Below are 20,572 nucleotides of genomic sequence, written 5' to 3'. Positions count from 1 at the left end.
CCTCCATCTCTCTTTTAACCTGGCTCTAACTACCACTATTCACAAAAATTTCTGTAACCAAAGTCGTCAATGAAATTCGAAGAGTAATTTTTGCATCCTTATTTTTTTTTTCTTGACACTCGAGCACTTTACAGCGATAAATGCTCTCTCTTCCCTTGGATTCTGTGACCTTCCTTTGGCAGGTTATGTTATTGGCTTAAAATTTTTTTCTTTTCCACCCTTGCCATGGGTCACTGTAGGCAGAGTATACTTTCCTTCCCCAGTTTACTTGGGGCATGGCTAATGAGACTTGTTCTGGCCACTGACAGGGGAATTGAACCAACAATGTGGACATTCCAAAAAGAGACTTTTCACTGCCCTCTTATACTCCAGTCCTCAGCCATGTAAAGTGGGTGCCCACAGTCACCGCTTCTCTACCACCCTGAGCCCCAAAATAAAAAACACATAAAGCAGACTGGAATACAATCCACAACCTGGATCTGAGCTGTCAGAGCCTGGTCACAATACCATAAACATGCTATAAATATGTGTTACTGTAAGTCATTAAGATTGTAGAATTTGGCAGTGCAACAAAAACTAATTAATCTTTACATACATAAAAGGAAAGAAAGAGAGAGAGAGAGAGAGAGAAACACAATTATCAATATCAAGAATAATAGAAGAAAACACTATAAATTTTATTAATGTTAAAAGGACAGGATTTAACTATCTTACAATTTTATCTGTCAATTACACTTCAATAAAGCGGGAGGAGGGAGAAAAATACATGAAGTGTACAAATTTCTTGAAAGACAAATTACCAAATCTGTCACAAAAGAAATAGAAAATCGGAATAGCCCTTTATCTATTGAATAAATTGAATTTTTAATGTAAAAACTTTCCACAAGGAAAACCCAGGCCCAACAGCTTCGCTGATGAATTCTACTTATCACTGAGGGGAGAGATTATACCAATCACACTTGAATTCTTATAGAAAGTAAAATAGGAAAGAATTATTACCAACTCATTTTATGAAACCAGTATTACCCCCATATCAAAACCTGACAAACACACTACCAGGAAATAAAATTGGGCCAATATCTCTAATGAATGCTGATGCAAAATCCTCCATAAAATATTATTAAATAGAACACATAAATATAAAGAAAGGATTTTTAAGGGGATAATGCATCACAATCGAGTGGAATTTATCTCAGGACTGCAAGATTGATTTAGTGATAATTGACCATTATGATTTACCACATTAAAAGCAAATAAAAGGGGAAAAATCATAATCTGAGCCAAAATCAAGAGTTGGACACTTAACTCACTGAGCCACCAGGTGCCCCTCAAATTGACATTTCCTGCACACTTTTCCCCAGAGCTCCAGACAAATTTATCCAAAGGCCTAATGAAAAACCTATATCCTCAAACCAGCATGTCCAAAACCGAGCTCAAGTATTGCAAATAAATTCAAGCCTGCGTTTTCTACTGTATTCTTCGTATAAGCTGAGACACTCTGCCTAACATTTAGTAAGCACTGTATTTATATTTGTTGAATAAATAAAAGATGGAATCGCTAGCAGTCAAAAACTCCTTCACATCTCTTTCCCTCTCTTATATTAAGCACAAAACCTGCCTATTTTGTCTAGCCCTGCCTCTCCCATCCCCATCCCTTTGCTCGTAGACTGGCTATGTGACCCTGAGCGAATGTCACCCCTCTCAGGGCCTCAGAGACATAAGATAAAAGACACAGGGCTGGGAATCAGATAGAAGCAGATTCAAATTCCTACCTACAGCCGATATATCCTTAGTGTGCTATGTTGATTCTTTGAACCCCGCCTCCCTTTTCTATGAACCAGAAAGACCAATATCTCTATTCTCCGGTCATTCTGAGGATTAAATGAAATAGAAGGACACCACGGCCTGGCACCTAGGAAGTATCCCTAAATGTTGGTTCATTCTCTTATCCTTTCCTTCCCCCCCACCACCTCTGCTCCCACCCCAGAAGGACAGGGTGTGAGAATGCAGTTGGTACATGTCTCTGAATGGCACCTTCTCAGACTGACAAGCTTCAGTACTTCAAGGTAAGGAATGCTGCTCTCTCCCACCCACTCCCCCACCCCAGGAGCACCATGGTCACCCCCAGAACTCCCGCCATTGGTATTCTCGGCAGATACAGCCAACTCCAGAGACACTATGATCTGACGGTGCATCTGTCTGGGAAACCAGAAAAAGGAAAACTGTCTTTAGAAAGTATATTTTCCCCTCCCCAGGTAAGCCAGAGAAATAATGGAATTCAAATTGGTATGACCATGACCTAAAACTCCTGCTCACCAGGTATTTACCCCAGCTCATAAAAACAACTACTCTAAGGTAATGAAAAAACACTCCCTGTTGGGGAAGCAAATGGAACCACATGTGTCTGAAACAGTTTGAGAGCCAACAGCAAATTCCACGAGCCGACAGCAGCTGCATGTCAACGAGGAGATGGGCACAGGCAATGCTCACAGATACTTTCCACTGACCAGGCTCCAGGAAGGCTGGACCCCTTGAAATCCCACCACCTATAAGGAAACCACATGCACCTGCCATCTGTCAAGCCCCCCGCTTCAGGGGGATGTGGGAAGTCTTCCCTTTTTTCTTACATGCGCAGATGGAGAATTCAACCTCATTTCTGTCTCTTTGCTGCTGCCCTACCTACTCTGTCCCTTACAACACTGCCTCCCCTGTGCTTCCTTTTTCTCTGGTGTCCCCAAACGTAAGTGCATAATCTTTTATGGTTGGAAGCATTTATTGTTAATGACTAGAAAAAAATGAACAAGAAGGAGGCACCTGGGTGGCTCAGCCGGTTAAGCAGCTGACTCTTGATTTTGGCTCAGGTCATTATCTCAGGATCAAGCCCTGCATCAGTCTCCACATGGGGTGTGGAGCTCACTTAAGATTCTCTCTCTCCCTCCGTCTCCCTTTGCCCCTCCACTCCCCGAAAACATGAACAGGAGTAACAAAATCAACGAAAATGAAAACATTATTTATTTACCTAATGAGAACTTACATGTAGGGTAATCAAATGTCTCTGTCTGCCCAGGACAGGCCGAGCTTACAACTGTTGTTTTGACATAATTTTTTTAAGAGAGAGAGAGAGCAAGAGAAGGGCAGAGGGAAAGAGAGAATCTTGAGCAGACTCCATGCTCTACATGGAGCAGGACACAGGGCTCGATCTTATGACCCTGAGATCACAACCTGAGCTGAAATCAAGAGTCAGACGCTTAACCAACTGAACTACCCAGACGTCCCTTATTATTCATGTTTGGTAATAGAGTAAAACAAGTTATTGTGTTTATATGGCACTTACTCACCTGCTTTATGCTAGGCATGTGAACATTAACTTATTTAACCTTCAAAGCAATCCTGTAAGGCAAGAAGCAGCTTTGAAATACTGTAATGAAATCAGGGCATAGAGCGGTTAAGTAGCTTGTCCAAGGTCACACAGATAGCCAGTGTCTGAGTCAGGATTTGAACTAATGCAGTCTGTAATGTCACTGTCCTTAATCACTATGGTAGTCTAGCTATGACAAGGATTTAGGAAATAACTTGTTCTTTCATTTAGCAAATATTTATGCCTACTGTGTACAGACACTATGCTACAGACTAGACAACTATGAACCAGGCAAAGCCCCTACGCTCAAGGAGATTTTGTCTGGGGGAGACACAGATACAAGTAAGAAGACCAGAATGAGAAAGAGAGGCAGGAGACCAAGCAAAAGAGCAGGGCACCATCACAGCCACGAAGAGAAGGAGGAGGAAAAGGAGAAGAGTGTCCAAAGCTTCAGGGAGCACATGTTAGGCCCAGACATCCGCATAGTTTATCAACAAGATGGTCACAGGAAACCTTAGGAGAACAGTTGCACAGTGCAGGCAGGGAGGGATAAAGCTAAAAGGAGACACATAGAGGGAGGATGGGGGATGGGGAGAAGAAAGTGATCTCCAAAATCTTGGCACTAAGGGAAGGAAGAAAATGGAAGGAGGTGGACCTGGGGTCAGATCCTGGAACAGACATCTAGCTCCCTGCTTTCTTGCGTGTCCTTTCCCTCCCTGCTACCCCTGCCCCGAGTTCTACTAATAAACACTACAGGAAAACAGATGGGAGTAAGAGAAATAGGAGATCTTACTGAGTTCGTATCGTCATTTCCCTGTTTTACAGCACTAAGCACCTAGCAAAGGCCCTCATGAATTTTATTCCCCACAGGACATCTTTTGCTAGGCTATCTGCCATCAGGGCAGAAGAAGACTAGCATCATCTCCATGAACTCCCATCCAAGAGACCATTCATCTCAAGAGGATTATTGGTACTCCTGGGAACCACCCGAACAGGTCAGTACATGGGTCAATTCCAAGATCATTTGTCTGAGTTCACTAGGCCCCAGGCACTGTTCTGGACATTGAGGAGTAAATCATTAGAAGGGGAGCTTTCAAAAGGGTCATCTAAACTTTCTGAACTTCTCTGGTACCTCCAAGGGTATAACCCAGGGTTTCTTGCTAGGAAGGCTTACAGTAGGCTGAAGTAGGCCACAGAAGGTTATATCTCCCCCAACAATCGTGTTCACGATTATCACCATAGCTGGAGACGAGGGAAAATGATTCACAGAGCACGTTTTTTATAGTGCACTTTCTTGTATGCATTCCTTCTTTCCTTCCTTCTTTCAATAACAAACATGATAGAATACCTACTATGTGCTAGGTACTGCATTAAAGTGCTAGAGATAAGAATCATGAGCAAAACAGACATGGTCGCCCCGCCCTCAAGGAGCATACAAAAGGGAAGCCACATTAATCAACATAATTGTACAAATAAATACTTACAAATCGTGACCCATCCTATGAAGGCCATACTAGAACCTGCACGATCTGGGTTGAAGAAAGTCTCCTGAGAAAGTGCCATTGAGGTGAGATCTGAAGGATGTATGGGTTTTAGAGAGAGAGGAGCAAAAGCAGCCCAAAGAAACAGAATGTTAGTGAAGACCCCAAGGAACAGAGTCTTAAAGCCAGCCGGCGTTAAAGAAAAGAATTATCCCAGCACTTGCTGAAACTGTAAGGCAGACTTTATTTAGAACTATTGTCAACAGGTGTCACAGCTGTGGCCACAGGGGCGAAAGATCAGGTTCAACTCCAAATCCAAAAGGACAAATGGGGAACCAACAAGCAGAGTGAGGGGTCCACACAAGGAAAATGTCTAAGAGGTCCCATCGAGGGTAGGGGGATTCTTGCTAAACCGGCTTAACAGGATTCTTGCTGAAGGCTAAGGACCTTTATGTCAAAGAAGGGGGATGGAGAGCTTGATCTCAGATATCATGCGTGATACCCTCCTCAGCGGGGTTATCTCTAAAGCTGGCCACGCAGGCCCAGCAAGGCGGGGGAGGGCGCGAGACCGCGCAGGGGAGCCTGACTAAAGTTTGTCTTTGTCACTAGTTGTCTGGGGCAGAGTGGCACAAGATGATTCCAGAGAGATACACAGGAACCAAATAAGGAGGGCTTTGTGAATCTGGGTGTCCTAAGAGCTCTGAAAAGTTTTGATTGGGAGGGAGGGGCGTGACGCGATCAGGCTGTGTCTTCTTCGGGTTGGCTCAGCCTGTTACAGAGAAGGGACTGGAGGGGCCAGACCCCTCAGAAGACAAAGCTATGGTCAGGGAGAGAGAAGACAATGGACAGATCAAGATGGAGGTGAAGGTAGAAACAGACACAGAAGATCTGAGATATTCAGCAGGTAAAACGGAGAGGACTGGGTGACAGATTGGTGGCAGAGAGAAAAAGGTGTAAGTAAATCTCCTGGGGTCTTGCTTCATCTTCACTACAGTCCTATAGTAAGCACAGTATTATTTTCTCAACTTTATGGATGGGGGATTTGGAAACTCACGGTAGATAAGTGACTTGCCTGGGTCCCACAGCGAGTAGGTGGGGCCGTAAAGTCACTCTCTTTCCACTGTGCTCACCTGGGGTCGGGCAGCTCTTCCTGACAGAGCCCGCTCCCCTTCTTGTGCCTCAAGCTATGGCTCTTCAGTACCTCTGGCCCTGTCCTTCACCAACATTCCCGGCTCATCAACGCCAAGGGAAAATAAATAAAAATACGATCACGGAGGCTGGCTGCAGCTTGAGTCAGTTGACCTCCACCAGAGAGTACAAATTGATTCCTTTGTTGAGGAGAGTGAGTTCCTGGGTTTCTCTGGCAATGAAAGTGAGGGTCCCCTGGGTAGAACTGAGATGAGAAAAGTTTGGGCCACAAGGAATTAAATTGCTCTGTCTAGCAAAGCTAAAGACATTTTGGACCAAACCACCCCTACGACCTTAGTGCCCAACACACAGGCACTGAACATATTTTTGTTGAAATTCTGGAAGCGGGCTCCAGCGATCTCTGATTTAACAAGGTTTCCAGATAATTCTGATATACCCTCAAATCTGAGAACCTCCAATCTTTTTTTTTAACTTTTTTAAAAGAAGATTTTATTTATTTATTTGTTAGAGAGCAAGAGCGCACACAAGCAGGGGGAGCAGCAGGCAGAGGGAGAAGCAGGATCCTTGTTGAGCAGGGACCCCAATGCAGGGCTCGATCCCAGGACCCTGAGATCATGACCTGAGCTGAAGGTAGTCACTTAATGGACTGAGCCACCCAGGCATTCCCTTCAATCTTTAAAAGATTAAAGATTAAAAAATTAAAGATTAAAAGATTAAAAAGATTAAAAAATTAAAGAACCTTCAATCTTTAAAAGCTTTTTCTTTTCTTTTTTTTTTTAAGATTTTATTTATTTATTTGACAGAGAGATAGAGAGAGAGTGCAAGCGGGTGGGGAGGGAGGTTCAGGCAGAGGGAGAGGGAGAAGCAGGCTCTCCACTGAGCAGGGAGCCCAATGTGGGTCTCAATCCCAGGACCCTGGGACCACGACCTGAGCCAAAGGCAAACACCCAACCACTGAGCCACACAGGTGCCCCCAATCTTTAAAAGCTTTTTATAACACTGTCCATATCATCCTCAGACCCCAAATCCTCAATGAAAAGCTGCTGCACACAAGAATCTTTCTTCAGTAGTGCTTCAGACAACAAAGGACAAAGACCAACCATCCTAGAGTTTCTGACAATACCAGTAGGCAAGGAAAGACGAGGTCAAGAGTTGGGCAAGGTTATAGAAGCAGGCTGCAGCTCAAATTGACCTGAGAGCAAACATGCGACCACCCCCAAATGTGGTGTAAACACTCACTGTTTGCTTCCCAAACATCCATCCCCATTTTTTTCTGCTAATGGAATAAATGAATGAATGAATTTTCATTTGAGGTTATAGCTTTTCCCCACACTTAACCCATAGTCCAGATAGAGCACATGACCAGGGTCTAGCCAATCAAAGCAACTCTTCCCCCTGATCACAATGAATGATTGAGGGATGAACATAAAGTCCAAGAAGAGCCCAGAGAACCGAGTGGGATTTTTCTCAGACTTCTGGGAAAGAAGGAGGTGAATATGACCAGATACGAAGCCCGAGTGACTCTGCTTACTGCCAACTGAGGAAGAAAGCATGTCTGAAAACAGAACCAACACAGAAGTAGAGTTAAGAGTTACAGAGAGAGAAACCTGGTCCTACTAACATTTTTTTTTGAGAAGCTGGATCAAGCCTTATCTGAAGACAGCCTCATCCTGGACTTTTTCAGCGCATGAGCTAATGAGGAGTGTTTTTGCTTTGGCCAGTTTAGGTGGAGTCTTCTGTCCCTTACATAGGGAGGAATCCCGACTATGATGTAAAACAGTGAATGGAGGGGCGCCTGGGTGGCTCAGTGGGTTAAAGCCTCTGCCTTCAGCTCAGGTCGTGATCCCAGAGTCCTGGGATCGAGCCCCGCATTGGGCTGTCTGCTCCGCAGGGAGCCTGCTTCCGCTTCTCTCTCTCTCTGCCTGCCTCTCTGCCTATTTGTGATTTCTGTCTGTCAAGTAAATAAACGAAATCTTTAAAAAAAAAAATCCTTTAAAAAAAAAACAGTGAATCGAATGATGTTATTTGGAAAGTGTGGTTACAGAAAGGACGACAGCTGGGGTCAACCACAAGTCCACCTCCCCTCAGGACTATGAGCACCTGAGGTCAGACCTATGTGTTATTTCTCATGGTAAGGATAATCGCCATGCAATGGTTCCTTTAGGAAGAAAAGGAGCGCAAAAAGAAAGTAAGGTGGCAGAAAGAAAAGGTAACAAGAAATGTACAGATCCCTTCCAACTTGCGTCCCCTGGTCATTCTGTGAAAGGCCGACCACACCCTGTAGGGGTCTGGCAGGAGCCGTGAAGCAGGGAATGAGGGCATAGAAGCTTCTAGCATCAGCCTACTCCAAAGGGCCACTTACCAGGAAATTGCTTAGAAATGATGATACAGCCATAACTGGGTCATTACTTTCCCTACAAATATTTCTCCCTTTTGTGAGCAACAAGGGCCCATTCAACCAACTGTGTGGTACCTCAGTTGAAAAAACAGACCAGGGGAAGTGTGTAATTGGCTCTTCTCAGATCGAAACTGTAGGGCAGCTCGGCTGAACCGAAGTTCTGTCTCTGGCTATAGCACAGAAATTACTTTTTGCTTAATGTCAGGTCATGTATAGGGAGGAAGTGGGGATAGAGGAAAAGAGAAATAGGACCAGCCTTCCGGTCAGTTTCAGCCCTTCTGGCAAGGCTACTCAGCCCAGGAAGGGGCTCTGGCTCCAGACTCTGGGGAGAGAAGTCACCCGGGACAGAGGAGGAACAGGAAGAGAGACTGAACGGAGGGAGGCTGGAAGAGAGGGTGAGAATTAACCTTTAATGAACTAAGTCAATTTACAAAAAAAAAAAAAGTGACTAACTGAAAACTTTTCCCATCTGCTTGCCTCTGTAAAATTTATATTTGGAAATAACAAACATAACATCAACTAGTTTATCAAGTCGTCATCTGGTATCTGTCTCTCCATAATAATTTAATAATTTCAGAGATTAGAATGAAAAGGGAAATTTGGGACTCATTCAAAGGGGCATGGAGTGTTCTTCCAGAGACCTATGACTAATCTGTTGTTTGGTTATGAGGGGGTGAGTTAAAAATGACCCCAATCCTCGGGAACTTGCCTGGGTGATTTGGGAACTTCGTGGCTTATCTCATCTACTTCCAGGAATTTTGTGTCCGGGCTAGGGCCACCAGGCAGCCCCAGTAATGAAAGGAACAGTGAGTCACAGAGGCCTGGGCTCCGTCCCACTCTGTCCACCTGGGGCTCCATGGGGCAGTGGTACAGGGGAGACTGTGGGATTGAGGTCAAGAGGACCTCGCTCTTTGATGTCGGTCAAGCTTCTCAGCTATCTACTTCTTACACTCCTTAAATCTCAGTGACCTCCTGAGTAAAAAGGAGATTACAGTAACCATCTTAAAGGTTTGTGGTGAGAATTAAAAGAAATAATGTGCCCGCTGTGAAGTAGGCACTGAAGTTGGCTGCTGTTGTTAACATTATTGTTCTAACCTCTCTGCATTAGCTTTGTTATCTGAAGAACCAGAATAGTAATCACCTCTTAGGCTGATCACAAGGATTATATATGTAAAGGATCGCATGTGTGGAGATCACAAGGATTATACACGTAGAGATTACAAAGGTTTGTACTGGTAATATAGGTAAAGCACCTTGGCACAGTGCCTGATGCAGGGAGGTTTCATGTCTTTCCTTTTCCTCCCCAACCTTCCCCTAGCCAGTCCAGGATAAGAGTGTTGCTGCTCCCTCATGGCCAAGCTGGCCCCAATATTAAGCGAGAATCAAAAGAATCTGTCCCTGAAGGTGGTCCTTGGAGCCCCTTACCTGCTGAGCGCTCGGCCTACATCCATAAAAGGAAAAACGGCCACGTGAGAAGCCTTCTTGCAGCGCAGGGGGATGGCCAGGAGGGAAGGGAACGGCTGCAGGAAGCATCGCTGGGCACTAGGGGGAGCAATAAGCTCGGGAACACAGTGAGGGCGACGCCCCAAAATCTCTCCACTCCCTCTGTGCCCTAGTCGCCCAGTTGGGCCTATCCAAGCCGGAAGAGAACGCTTAGGGATTACTGGGAAGGGCCTTTGTGGGGACAAATGACGGGAGAAAATGCAGGGATCTGTGGAGAGCGTGCACCTTACTTCCTGCGCCAGCTTGATACCGGCCTAGAAAGCTCTCCTCAGCTTCTAGACTTCCACCTTTGGGTCTTCTGGGGGAGGAATTCCATGGGGGTCAAGGAAAACCCGAAGTAGGGAAGACTGGCCACTTTTCCCAGTCACTCCAACTTCTACATTTAGCCCCCTAGCATCTCAGCAAGTCCCAGTGGCTCACAGCTAGAAAAAGTCTTATAGAGAGCCCCAGAAATTGAACCCCCAGATGTTAGCTGAAGGACTGGAGCCCAGAAAAGAGAATGAGCTTGAGCAACATCTCAGACAGTTTATAATAACCCCTCAGAGTTCACCAAATACTTTCATGTCTATCATCTCTCTTGGGTAGTCACCACCACCAGATGGTGTGGTCAGGAACTATTCCATTTTACAAACAGGGAAATTGAGGTTCAGGTAAATACCCATAACTCTCCTCTTCCTTACTAAATTTCCATGGCCACCCACCATCCCCTCCTTTCTGCTTTCCCTTGTTTTAAATAGGTCTGAACTATGCTCATAACCTCAGGAAGATTGCTACTCAGCTCCAAGTAGTCCATAAATCTTGCGGCACTCCCCAAACTCTCAACCTATCCTACATGATAGAGAGATGATAGAGCAAAGTAATTAGGAAGGTACTCTTTGGGATCAGATCTGAGTAAATATTCATTGTTCATCTCTTACAAATTCCATGACCATGAACTTCTCTGTGCCTCAGCTTCTTCATCTGTGAAATAGGAATATTCACTCCTATCTCTTGGAATTCTTTTATAGGTTAAATAAGATGAACCGTAAGGCAATTTCACAATGCTGGCATATGTAAAGACTTGAGAAATGTTTCTGGAATATACAATTTATCATATAGTCATAGAACTGAAATGACCTTTAAGAATCAGTTCCTTAGTTTCATGCCATTTACCAATGAACTTAAATGGAGTTAAGTGGGGAATGTTACTTTGTGAAGTAGGTTTGCATACTGGTTTGAATGGTTTTCTGTCCTTCCCAAAATTCACATCCACCTGGAACCTCAGAACGTGAACTTGTTTGGAAACAAACGCCTTTACAGATGTAATGAGTTAAGACAAGGTCTTACTAGATTAGGGTGAGCTCTAATCCAATGGTACTGTTATCCTTATACATTGTTATAAGGAGAAAAGAGGAGGTACGGAGACAAAAGACACCCAGGAAAGGCCACATGAACACAGACAGAGCCTGGAATGATGTAGCTACCAGCCAAGGAAAGCCAAGGATGATCCAAGCCACCAGAATCGAGGAGAGAAGCAAGGAATGGATCCTTGCTCAGGGCTCCCTCCCTCAAGGAGCCAACCTGCCAACACCTGGATTTCAGCTTCTAGGCTCCAGACTGAAAGAGAGTAAGTTTCTGTTGTTTTAAGCCATCCAGTTTGTGGTAATTTCCAGCAGCCCTGGGAAACTCATGGGGAGAGGGAGAACTCCAACAGAACTCTTCCCCCCTGCCCACTTCTAGTCTACTCCATCATTAACTCCCCAGACCAGCAAATAAACATTTGTGGAACACCTACCTAGGAAGTTTACCTATTTGGAGAAAAATCGACACAAGCAATAATCTTGACTGCTTCTTATGAAGTTGGTGCCTAAAACACAGTAGTTGCCTGAAACACAACATTTACTGGCAAGTTGATAAAGCTATAGATATACAAATGTAATACAAACTTAAGATATAATTATGAACCCACTCTCTACCTCTGCATACACCTTTGTACCAGACTCTAAATTTATTTACATGCTTTTCATATCGAAGAATCACAAAACTTCAGAACTGTCTCACACTGCAGCCTAAAGGTCACCATGGGCTTTACAAAGCCTGCCTGTTCACTACCTCCAGAGGTGATGAATTAAAAGGAAAGCAATCTGAACACCCTTAGGACTCTGATTCCTCCCAGACAGAGATGATGTCATTCTTGGAGATCTTCCCACACTCACTCAGGACTGGGCAGAGGGAGCCAGGAAGTCAGGAGAGCTGCTGATTACCATCAAGGAAGTAAACCAGGCTGGGAGGAGAATGGGTGGTAGTGGGTTAGCAGCTACAAAGGAAAGGAGGGGGAGGAGGGAGGAGCTGATTCACTAGGACAACTCTTAGGGTGACTCAGAAGCTAGCAGAAAATAGCCTGTTCTCCCACATCTGCCTCATTGTCGCGCAATGAGGCACTTCCCTCATTGCAAATGAAGAGGCAGGACGAAAGGGAGGAGGAGGAAATGGGATTTTTCACATTTGTGGGCCTATTCCAGCACTTCCCACTCTGTGTTTTTAACCATTTCAGACATTCTGTTTCAAGTCAGGTCAGTGTTCACTGAACACTTACTATGTGACTGGCCTTCATCCTGCCTTTCGGATTGTCTGCTCTCTTGAACACACGGCATGAATTTCCTATGTCATTACTTCAAAAGCACTTGGCCTGCTGCTGAGCACCTCAGTACAGTCTTGCTGTCCTTAAATAGGGATGACTCTCTCAAGCCAAGTAGGCAGGCATGGAGCCTTTTTCTGGCTCTGATTCTGGTTTTATATATACTCTCCCAGGCCCATTCTGTGGACCGGTACTTCTTGTGAGAGTCCATGTGCAGTAAGCAGAATATGGCACAGGTTTAGAGTCATACAACCTCGTTGGAAGTTCTTTCTTTACTATTTACTAGCTCTGTGCCCTTAGTTATTTGAGTTCTTTTCATTGCTATCTTCTCATCTGTAAAATGGGCAAGATGATGTCTATCTTACAAGTGAGGACAGATTTATCATATAATAGCAGAGATTAAGTAAGATAGCATATGAAAGTGCCCGCCACAGTGATGACATATCTTCCTAGATCAATACTATGCCCCTAGTACTATCTTGCTTAATAATTGTTATGATTAAGAATAATATATTAAAGGCAATACATTATTTAGCCATTATAAATTTTAATTGTATCATACATATTTATTATATTGTATTTAAAAATAATGTGGTTATTATTATTTTTATTTATTTATTTATTTACAGACAGAGACCACAAGTAGGCAGAGAGGCAGGCAGAGAGAGAGAGGGAGAAGCAGGCTCCCCGCTGAGCAGAGAGCCTGATATGGGGCTCGATCCCAGGACCCCGAGATCATGACCTGAGCCAAAGGCAGAGGCTTTAACCCACTGAGCCACCCAGGCGCCCCAATTATTATTATTTTAATCACCTAAATAGATTTGGTGACCTGGAGAGCAGTCTATAGGAAAGGAACCCAGAAACCTTAACCTCTGATAGGGATGCATCCCTTTCCTGGGATAGGGATGGTCCTGGGAGGGCTTGCTGCTAACAGCAAGATCTGCATTCCTGTGTTCACAAGAAGGGACAGACATTTCTTGCATCTTCTACATTGCCCTTTGTTCCAGCTTCACTGCAAACGCCATTGCCCCACAATATAATAAGGCCAAGAACACAAAAATATCCCCTCATCGGACACGCATATTGACAGACTAATTTGCAATCACTCGACTTTTGCCTGGAAGGTAGGTGGGACTGGGTTTTGCCCTCCCTGGTGCTACCCGGTGTCCCCGCGCCAGGAGCTCCAGTGCTAGTACTTCCCTTCCAAATGTAATGGGAAAAGAGAAGGCCGGGGCGGGGCGGGGACGTGGGGGTGTCTCCGGGTTTATCATCTTTACTCTCTTGCTTCTAGCACCACACCCACAAGCTGGTCCAAGAGAAAGAGAAAGCAGGAAAGACACGTTACCAGGTTTGCGACAACTAATTCTAAAGCAGACGCCAAAGGGCATTTCATTTATTAACATTTTGGATAGAATGAAACGTTAATGTGCCCAATCAACCTGAGCTCCCAAAGTCCGCCATTCCTAAGCCTCCCAGACTAGCAGGGTAAAGCACGAAACACTCGGCACCGTACTGCCCAGAAACCGCATACAAAGTGGAAAGTTGCAGAAGCCGAGCCGGGAGGGGCGCGAGCCGACCCCGGAGCCGCGGCTGGAAGAGCTCGCTTCCTCCAGGAAGTGACGCGAGCTCAATCCCAGCCCGGCTCTCCCCAAACAAAAGGGATCTTGGGGCCCCGGGAGGAGCCTAAATGACTTTGGAGAAGCCCCTCCTCCAGCCGGCGCGGATTGGTGCCGGTGCTGAGGAAGCGAGGTGGCGATTGGCCCTGGTGAATGCCATTGCTCCCGCCTGGCGGTTGGGGGGCGGGGCCTCAGGAGGCTGTGGATGGGAGCGGGTGGCGGAGGCGGCGGGGAGCAGAGCCCGGAGCGCCGGGAAAAGGTAGGAGCCGCCAGGGCTGGGGCTTGGCGGTGGCTGGGAGGCCGGGTTCTCGAGAGAAAAGCGAGGGTAGGACCACCGGTGTCCTCCCACCGCCGTCCCAACTGCCACTTGCGTCCATCCCCTGAGGGGGCGGGGCCGTCTCCTCCGCCTCCCGGTATTCCCCGAGGAGGCGGCTCCTCATCCTCCGAGGGTCCTCGCAACTACTTATTGTCCCCCGTCTATCCCAGCTCCGTATAAGGGGCTTCCCTCCTGACACCCCTCGTTTAAGGGTCCCGGTCGCCCGGCGCCTCAACCTTGGGGAGGGCGCACAGGTTCCCATTCTCTAGGCTGCCGCCCCCACCCCCATTCTGTACCCCCGGGAAGTCAGACATCCCTCCCTACACTTGTCCCTGCTCGCCGGAGTGGGACCAGAGCTAGTTTCACCCGTAAGATAAAAATCAGTATTTTCCAAAAAAGATGGGTGAGGCAGAAATCAAGACCCGACCTAGACAGCCAGCTCCACAGAAGAAGCGGCCTTCCCCCACTTCAGTTCTTCCCCTCCCCCACGCTCTGATACTCAGGCTTCCTCTTGAAGCCCCTCGGATCCTCTGTTCCCTGGGGTAAGGTGGCGCGGGCCCAGAGCTCACCTGCTTCGGGACTGTTTTAGATTCTGGAGGAACGAGAAATACTAACTCCCCGCTCCCCCTTCACCCTTTGTACTATCCCTCCAATCTCTGCCCCTTGAGGGAGAACCCAACTTCTAAGGCTTTTTCAGGTTTGAGTTGCGTTTCATTTTGGCTTTCTACCCCATTTCTGCCTAGGGAACTTGTGGAAAAACCATCCTTTTATGTTTCACAGATAGGTGGGTGTGTTGGTTATCTGCAGAGTTGGCCTCACGTGGGTAGAATGCAGTGTGTATTGTTGAACTGCTAGTGAATAATAGCAGGTTTTCAAGTAAAACAGTGTAGATAAGTATACAAAGAGCATTAGATTAGGACTGAGTATCTCCCAGTCTAGGGTGGGCTGGTGGGTTGCTGAGGGAGACTGCAGTTAACCTTGAAGGTATAGTGCTGTTGAATCAAAAGACAGGAAGTGTTTGAAAAAAATTCAGGTTCAGCCATCTAGGTTTATCATTAATCCCCTCTGTGGCCTTTGGTTACTCTGTAGCCCATTTTTTATGGCTGATTTTTCCTTCCAGAGGAAACTGAAACACACATGATGTTATTAACTGGTTTTGTAACAGTGGTATTACCTGCCAGAATTTAAGGGATGAGAAATAAGAGCCAGGTTTAAATCTCAGAGATAAGGATAAATAAAAAGCAAGGTCAGCTCCAGCTATTCATGGACCTGTAACCACCAAGAAGTGTCTCTGTATTGTGCTCATAAAGGCTTTGTCAAGTTGACCTTCATTTCAGCAGGTGCAAAATAGTGATGATTTGGGGCTGTTATTAATGATATTGAATCCCCAGTAATCATCTATGGGTAGCACTTCCATGTATTAAAATTTGCCATATTTTTTAATATTGTTTCTTGTGCTTTCAAGTTTCTCTTACTACTGTTATCTGTAGCCAGGCTAACAGCCATGAAATGCAGAGTTGAAATCATGGTGGGCAGTTATAATGGCCATCTCTTACCTTCCTGATTAGACTTTCTGAAGGTAGACTTCCTGAAGTTTATTATTTTTGAGTAGTTAGCTTTGAAGTTTTCAGAGCCACTCTTGGTGCTCACAGATCTGTTCAGTGATTGTTTCCAGACCTCCAATAAAAAAGCACAAAGAAAGTGTGGTAGGTCTCCCCAGCAAACACAAAACTTAACTGTGACAGGAGAGGGTAAGACATGGGCCCCCGGCAAACGCAGCAGAAAAAAACTAAAAGCAGAACAGGAAATCCCAAAAAGATATATCTTATTACATGAGCAGAGAACAGAAAATAAACTGAGGTAAGAGACTAAGAACTGAGGTAAGAGACTAAGAACCAAAGCAGTGATGATTGCCAGAGCCTTAATGAGCAGAGAGGAAAAAGCAAGTAATGCTCTTTGATTATTTGGCACAACAAGCAGGACCTGTCTGATACACGTTTGGGTGTTGGAAATCTTTGCTCTGACTTTTTCAACAACTATTTGGTCATATTAGATGAGGAGAAGCATTGTATGTGGAGAAATTTTATGTATATATCTACTCTATGTCACTTAATTACAAATTCGTTGAGAGCAGGTAGTAGTAATTCTTTTTTAATCATTGTGTGTTTCCCAGTTCCTGGGACAGGTGTTTGTTGAACTTAGTTTGAAGTTGTCACCTTAGGGTAGACTAGAAAGATAAATTGCTGATAGGATATGACACAACTTAGTTTAGTCTGTTTGTTTTTGCTGCAATTTAACATTATTTTCCCTACCTGATGTCTTAGGAAACTCCAATATCTTAAGTGACTCTAAAATATTGAATTTTCTATAAGAAAATATCTGCTGTTTTTATATATATATAATTTTGCTATAATGAAATCTGAAACAGACTTACTGATGTAATCACTGCTAGTCATTTTGGAATTTTATTTCTCTGAGACTCTGACCTGAGTGGAATGAGGTGAATTTAGGAGAGCACACTAGGAACTGATTGCTGGTTTTTTTTTTGTTTGTTTTTTTTGATTGCTGGTTTTTAAGAATGGTTTCCGAGTGTTTGATTTGGACAAGTTACTCATCTACTTTGGGATTTTTTTTTCAAGTGGATTTTTAGTCGGTTTTGTGCTTTTCTGAACTAGCACTAAATACATGAACAGGGACACAAATAGAATTGGGTCCCTGAATGGAATCATGCGGACTGATATGGTGGGCCCAGTGCACTTGGGTCTATAATGGATGTGTCTTGGCAGAATCAGGTTTGCAATGCTACCAGTTTATTTGCAGAACAGGATTGGAATTCTTGGCTTTTTTGAGTGTAGGACACCCATGTTTCGAGGGGTTGCCATTGAACTGGCATCTGGTGGCATGATATGAGAAGTAGAGATTTATTTCTAGAGGAAGTATGTCCAGTCTCTGGTGGTTGACCCCAGGAATGACTTGTCAGACTGTTTCTGAAGGCCCTTTTTTTCTTATTTCCTACATGTTTGCTGCTAATAACTAAAAATCACATCTTGTAAGTTGCATTTCAATGACAAAATGGCTTATTTGTTTTGAAGCTATAGAGTGTGGGAGTTGACAGTAGAAGCTCTAAAGGCAAACCTGGGTTCAAATCCCAGCTCTGCTGCTCTTTTACAAAGTGTGCCCCAGGCAAGGGCAGTTTTCTATCTCACCACATCCCGTTTTGCTCAGCTGTGACATAGAAGTCATTTTTAGAGTGGGTTTTTTTTTTTTTTTTTAAAGGTTTACGTGAACTAATGTATACATAAATCACAGAGTGAGGTCTCTGGCATGTAGGAAGCATACAGTATTGGTAGGTATTATTGCTGTCCTTACTAGCACTTTGCATGTGAATTACAGAATTTAGTATTAAATATTCTTTTACTCCTTTGGCATTTTAACAAAAGTGAAGAATCAGTATATGATTTTAGTTATCATTTGGTTGCTTTTAAATATTTTAGTATATAGCTAAGATTCCTAAGTTGAGGAAACAAAGCTTCTATACATCATGATCTCAGACATCTGATACAAGGATTTTTAAGGGAGTATGTATATCCGCCTCATAGAGTGTGTATTTCCTAATTTTGTCATGCAAATTATCTTTCTTGAATTTTTTGGCCTGAGAAAAAGAAAGGCAAGGGATTCAACCATCTGGTATCTTCTCTGACTTGTCAGTTGCTACACTCCAAACGCTACCATCTTAAGTACCACCTCCATCCTCAGTGTCCTATAATTGGTTTTGTGGACATGGGGATGACAGTACAGGGTTGCACCTTCTGTTAGATTTAAGGATTTTCAGTAGTAATTTTGATCAAAAGTGGTTTTTGCCTTTTGAAGACAGCTCCCCCATCTGCCCCCAAAATAAGGAGTGATGATGGGAACAGGTGAGAAGAAACGATAGACTGGAGTTAAGAGTGGAGGTGGGGGGAGTTGAGGACAGGGGTGTGTGGGTTGAGGAAAACAGGACTACAAGCAGGCATTGAAGTAAAGAATGCAGTAATATGGTTCCTCCCTGCCAAGTATTTCCAAACTCTGTATTTCAGGTCCAAAGCCAGAGTTTCCCATCTAAATGTATCCTTGCTGCTAAAGGAAGCCTTTCTGACTTGTGGAGCCACAAAGAATGTTATCCTTAATTGTTACTGAGTTCAATAAAAACTAGAAAAGAAAATAGGAGAGCACAGGATGATGGGGTTTACAGATCAAAAAAACTTCTGACCTTGAGCCTTGAGAGCATCTGCTTGGGTCCTTTGTACACAGCTGCTAGGCAGGGCAAGACTAAAGAGTACTGTAGGTTTGCCATCCTAGACTGGTGAGAGCCAGGGAAGAAGTACTGCAGGGAGAAGCAAGCAGGGAGGAATTGTTTTAACAAGAAGTAAGAACTGTAAGTTACAAAAGAAAAAGGAAAAAGGATAAGTGACTGGCAGGTTACAGGAAAAAGAGAGAAGCACTAATTTTGCTTTGGGGAGGTGTAGGGGAAGGGGTGCCCCATCTCTCAGTTTCTGCCAGCCAGATCTTTCTGTTGCAGCGGATGGTACAGGAATAAGGACAGAACAAATCTGGTTCTTTTTTTTTTTTTTTTTTAATTTATTTGCCAGAGAGAGAGAGTACACACAAGCAGGCAGAGAGGCAGGCAGAGGCAGCGAGAGAAGCAGACTCCCTGCGGAGCAAGGAGCCCCATGCGACACTCAATCCCAGAACCCTGGGATCATGACCTGAGCCGAAGGCAGCCGCCCAACCAACTGAGCCACCCAGGCGTCCCCAAATCTGGTTCTTAAGTGATTTAATAGTTGAGGATACAAAAATGATCAGGTCTCATCCCATGTATCAGCTCCTTCCTGTTGCCTCTTGTTCTTAAATTGAAGGCACAGAAGGAATTTTCTTAAAAGGCTCTACCCATGAAGACTTCTCCACTTCTAAACCTTTAGTCTTCCCTACACTAACTGACTCTTAACACATTTCATTCTTCTTGGGAGTCTGATGACTTCTCATTCAGCATGTCTCACATCAGTGACCATTTTCCCCTAAAACCAGGTCCTTTTCTAACATCCCTGTTTCTGTTAATGGCATCATCATTCTAGTCAATCAGTCTCTAAGTTCAGCCAATCTGGGATTATTTCGCCTCCTGTGTCATGGAATGGAACCAGTACCAAGTTACGGTAAATTCTGCACGAAGTCTCCTGCATTCATCATTTCTCTTCCACCCTGACTGCTGCCATCCTGCTTCACACATTTTCGCCTCATACCTGCACTGTTGAAGTTTTCTCTTAACTACTTTTTCTGCTTCCAATTTTTCAGTCAAATCAGCTCTTTCCCTTCCTAAAAGTATGCTTCTGTTGTGAAATTTACCTGATTAAAAATGTTTAGTGGCTTCTCATTTCCTAGAAGATAAAGCCCAGTCTTGCTGGCTGTAATTCAGGGCTGTACATTTCTTTCCAACCAGCATACTTTAAAAAACCCCTTTGAACCACACTGCTAGGTGCTAAGTTTAATCAACTTGAGTTTGTCAAGGAGAGAGGTCTTAGAAGACAGATATGAAAACAGAAGAACTGATACAAAAGAAGGCCATAATTGCTCCTGGGTTATAAATATAGATACATATCCACTATGCATTTAACATAATATAAAAAATAGCCATGTTATGTTTAGAAAATCAGTTTCTCAGGCATTAAGTTAAAATTGTGACTTGAAAAAAAAATTGTGACTTGATTAAAAGCTGTAAAAAATTCTGTGGAAATGAAGTCATGCTTTTCACCTGTGCCCTAAAGTCACAAAAAGCTAGTGTAGGCAGAAGGATGTCCTTTTCTTTTCCCAAGTATGGAGATAACCATTGGCCTGAACAAATGCTGAGCATATTCCTGAGCTGTGACCTTCCCAGAAACTGGCCAGGCCATCTTCTTCCTGGAGCAGATCAACCCACCAAGTCAGAAGGAGTAAACTTGTTTTGATTTCTAAATTAGACACATGAATGATAGAAAATGGCAGCTCATAGGAAAAGTAAAATTTCATTATCTTTGCTAATGAAGCCGCGTATGTGCTCCAGGGATGAGAACTGACCAGCCACTCATTTTAACTGGTTGATATCCTGTTAAAGTAGTTGGTAT

General features: G+C 44.2%; 1 protein-coding gene across 1 annotated transcript in view; it reads left to right on the top strand.

Annotated features, from left to right (window-relative positions):
- Window positions 1-14,323: 14,323 nt before the first annotated feature.
- The window catches only part of CTTNBP2NL (CTTNBP2 N-terminal like), a 49,170-nt gene continuing 42,921 nt past the window's right edge, over window positions 14,324-20,572 (top strand). Inside the window, exon 1 of the mRNA XM_046003961.1 lies at window positions 14,324-14,381. The gene's annotated coding sequence lies outside the window, so the exon portion shown is untranslated. The remainder of the gene's footprint in view (window positions 14,382-20,572) is intronic.

This window comes from Meles meles, chromosome 1 (genome assembly GCF_922984935.1).
Source record: "Meles meles chromosome 1, mMelMel3.1 paternal haplotype, whole genome shotgun sequence".
Classification (NCBI taxonomy): Eukaryota; Metazoa; Chordata; class Mammalia; order Carnivora; family Mustelidae; genus Meles; species Meles meles.
This window is presented reverse-complemented; position numbering and strand designations above follow the sequence as displayed.